This window comes from Hordeum vulgare, chromosome 7H (genome assembly GCF_904849725.1).
Source record: "Hordeum vulgare subsp. vulgare chromosome 7H, MorexV3_pseudomolecules_assembly, whole genome shotgun sequence".
NCBI classification, from domain to species: domain Eukaryota; kingdom Viridiplantae; phylum Streptophyta; class Magnoliopsida; order Poales; family Poaceae; genus Hordeum; species Hordeum vulgare.
In genome coordinates, this window is record NC_058524.1 from 276,558,823 (window position 1) to 276,563,416 (window position 4,594).

A 4,594-nucleotide genomic window follows, 5' to 3' on the forward strand; every position below is an offset into this window, starting at 1 on the left:
CTCTACGAGGTGATTCATCTCTTGAGCTTTGTCTTCGAGATGATTCTTCTCTTCATTTGTAGGAAGCACAACACTCATTGGAGTAGTGTCTGGGCTTCCCACAATTGTAGGAGTTTCGGTCACGACTGGACGAACGCTTCTCATCATGTCTTGAGCTTGGGCTTCCCTCTTTGCCTCTACTCTTGTATAACTTGTTGAAATACTCTGACTATGAGGCTTGTCTCTTCATTAGTGACAAGATTGTCCTTCAAAGTAGCGGGAGCATCACATAAAGCTTTGCAAGCACCAATTGACTTGTTGTGCAGCTCATCTTTGTCCTTGAGTGACATCTCATGAACAACAAACCTACCAATGAATTTAGTTGGTTTGAGATCTTTGTAGTTTAGCATAATTTGGATCAAGGTGCACACGGTGTCATACTTTCCATCAAGATCTCTAAGTATCTTCTTGATGATGAATTTTTCGATCATCTCTTCGTTTCCTAAGCCGGAAATTTCATTGGTGATGAGATCTAGCCTAGAGTACATTTCAGCAACACCTTCACCATACTTAATCTTGAACTTGTCAAGCTGACTTTGAAGCACATCCAACTTAGATTCTCTGACCGAATCAGTACCTTCGTGCATATCGATCAAAGTATCCCAAATTTCTTTTGCATTCTCAAGGCGACTAATTCTGTTGAATTCTTTGGGGCATAGACAATTGAAGATGATGTCGCACGGTTGAGCATTGAGTTACAACATCTTTAGTTCATCAATTGTCGCATGACGATCCGGTTCATGCCCTTCTTCGAAGAAGTTACCTTGCACACCAACACGAATAATAGCCCAAACATAAGGATTAAAGCCAAGAATATGCATTTTCATCTTATGCTTCCAACTAGCAAAATTAGTGCCATCGAAGTATGGACCTCTATGGTGATAATTTCCCTCACTAGACGCCATACTCTCCTAGGTTGTGAAACCAATGCAATAGAGACCAAAGCTCTGATACCACTTGTAGGATCAAAAGTATGTCTAGAGGGGGGGGTGATTAGAGTACTTAACAAGATAATTGTTTTGACTTTTCCCAATTTTAGTTGAGGGGCAGTTTTGGTAGTAATAGCAAGTCAAGTACACCCTACACATGTAGTTCTAAGATTGTAGCAGCGGAATGTAAAACATGCAAGTGTAAACTAAAGGAGTAAGGTAGGGAGATCAAATGCATGAGGTTGACACGGTGATTTTTGGTATGGTTCCGATAGGTGGCGCTATCATACGTCCATGTTGGTGGAGACTTCAACCAACGAAGGGTAACGACTCCGAGAGTCCATAGAGGGCTCCACCCACAAGGGGTCCACGAAGAAGAAACCTTGTATATTCCACCACGGCTTCCACCCACGAAGGACTAGCCTTACTCACGATAGATCTTCATGAAGTAGGCAATCTCCTTGCCCTTAAAAACATCTTGGTTCAACTCCACAACATGAAGTAGGAGGCTCCCAAGCGACACTTAACCAATCTAGGAGGCACCACCCTCCAAAAGGTAATAGATGTGGTAGATCAATGAACTCCTTGCTATTGTGCTTCTAAAGATAGTCTCCTCAACACAAAATCACTCTCTTAGAGAATAGGCATGGGTAGGAGAGATTGATTTGGTGGAAAGCAGTTTGGGGAGGCTAGAGATCAAGTTTCAAATGATTGGATTGCAATATGTTGGTCTCAACACATGAGTAGGTGGTTCTGTCTTAGAAAAAGGATCTAGAAATGAAGTTTGTGTTCTGAGTGCTTCTCCCACGAATGATAGGCGGGTGAAGGTGTATATATAGGCAGCATAGAAAATCCAACCGTTACACCTAAAGTGGCAAACTCCATGACACCAAAGTCATAAACTCAGTGGCATCGATTCAAAAAAAAGGCAGCAACTTATGAATTTCGGTGGGACCGGTATACACAACTCGATGGCACCAAAAAGGTGGCTAACTGTCAGATGACCAAACTCGATGGCACTGATTCTCAAACTCGGAAATTCTGATTTTGTGTACTAAGGCAACAGAAAGTTGGTCACCCTGAACTCGGTAGTATCAATATAGATTCGGTTGGGCCGATTTGGTCGGAATGGCTAGGGTTTCTGTCTGAGGTCAAACTCGCTGGGTCCGAAATGTGGAAGTTGGTGACACTGAATTTGAGTATGTGGAATTGGATAGAATGGTTATGTGGGAAAAATGACTGAGTATTTTTGTGGCTAACTTTGAGCACTTGAACAACGAGTTCATTTTACTACCTCACCCCCTTTTAGTAGTATTGGCTTTCCTATGGACTCAAAAGTGATTTCTCACAAATATAAAATGAAGAGTCTTCTAGCTTGAAGCTTGAGCCAATCTTATTCCTTTCTTGCATCAAGGGCCATCTCCACATAAGCCTTTAGACAAAGCGTGTTTTGAACTTTTTTGAAATATACTTGGAAAAACATATTAGTCCAATGATGCATATGTTGTGATAAATTATCAAAACCAACCAAGGGAGCAATTGTGCTTTCAATCTCCCCCTTTTTTTATAATTGATGACAACATATAGATCAAAGCTTGGACAAAAGATATAATCAATGATTGGCATCAACGCTTTGAGAAGTATGTGAAAAGCAAGAGCTCCCTCTAAATTTGTGCATTATTTACAATTTGTGTTTGAATGCAAATGCACAATCGATTATGATAATGGGTCACTCTTCCATGCCACATACATCTTGGTGGTGCGCAAACAAGATAATATCGATAATAATACACATGAAACCAACAAGATAAGTGAATGATCATCACATATATAGCTAAAAGGATAATAACATAGCAGCAACCAAGGAAAGTGTATGATCAAACACAGACAATGGGATAAAGTCATCCAAAATACCAAAGTTATAAAACCAAATGGGATCAAATAAAGTCAAAAGCTATCTCTCTCTCTCTAAGTCTATGATCTATACATTTCTCCCCCTTTGGCAACAAGTTACCAAAAAGTTCAAAAAGTATAGAGCTACTCGTCTCTTTGGACAGCTGATGATGGAGTCGACAGAAGAGCGTCCACGAAGGCATCTGTTGAGTGTCCTAAAGCTGGAGGAGTGGATACTGGAGGTGCTTGAGTTGGAGCTGGTGCTGAAGGTGCAGATGCTTGAGCTGATGAAGTATGTCTTGTCTTCGAAGCAGGTACAACAGCTGATCTAGGCTGAGTGTTGAACCATGTGGTAGTGAGAGGAGGTGACTCTTCATCAGCATCATCATCATCATATCAGTTTGTAATCTCCATTGATTCAACTTCATGTTGAAGTTGTTTGACTATAGTGGTCAGCTCAGTTACCTTCACATCCATGTCATGAAACTTTGTTTCCATGACTCTCTCAAGGCTTTTCTGATTTTGCATCATCTCCTGGATGTTCTTCTCCATACCTTGGAGAGAGCTAAATAGAAATGCCAATTTCTCAGCTTGAGTTCTGAGCTGTGGGACTGGTGGTGCCTCATTTCTAGTAGCCTCAGCTGCCATTCTTGCTGCAGCTGAGCTAGGGTCATTTTCATCCATCACTACTATATTGTCTTCAAATTCTGGCTGAAGGGGTAGATGGGGACAATCAAGGAGATATGCATGCTTGCCTAGCTTGGCATTCATAAGCATCTGAATGTATGATGCATATCCACATGAGCTTTTCTGATCAGCAGCAGTCCTCCAGATAGTCTCTACTATCAAGTCCATCACTCTGAATCTAGTGTGAGAGTCCAAATGGTGCAGCAGATTGATGGAGTGTCCTCGAATCATCCTATCATCACCTGATGTAGGCATCAAGGTGTGTGGGTATTCGTACTTGCAAGAACTATACTGAGCCCATCTTGTGGCTTGCTAAATACTTGTGAGGAATTGGCTTGTACATATTGGCCATGGTGTTGTGGCTCATCTTTGCTTCAGAATACACATCCACATCACTCTCTTTCTGCTTGGTGGCACCAATGATAGTGTCCCACTCATCAATCATAGACTCATACTTGTGAACATTAGTCATCCAGACAATAGAACCATCTCCATAGAAACGAATAGTTGAGTAAAATTGCATGATCAGCTCATCATTCCATAGGGTCATCTCTTTTCCAACAAAATCTTCAATGTCCACTAGCCTGAAATTTTCTTGCACGTGAGGAAAGAAATTCTCATTTCCTTTTATGTAAGCCTGGTCAACACATGTCATATCACTCATAGTTGGAGTCTTGTCATACAGGACAGTCTCATAGAAATCTTTTTGTTCCTTGGTGTGAAACCTTGGATCAATAGCAGTTCTTCTCCTTATGGCATATGGATCTGCAGCTCTCCATTTCCTCAAACCTGCATCTTGCCTCTTCCTCATACTTTCAGCTACTGGGTGAGCAACATTGTGCACTAGCAGATTTGGTCGGAGCTTTCTGAGAATTGGTGCATTCTCATCTTCTTCCTCTGCAGCAAAGGCACTGGAAGCAGGGCCTTTCTCCTTGGCAGCTACAGGAATATCCTTTTTAGTTTTCCTTGAAGCTACAACCTTTTTAGCCTTGGAAGGAGGATTAGGAGCAGATTTCTTGGGCATGGCATCAGCCATGAGCTTCTTC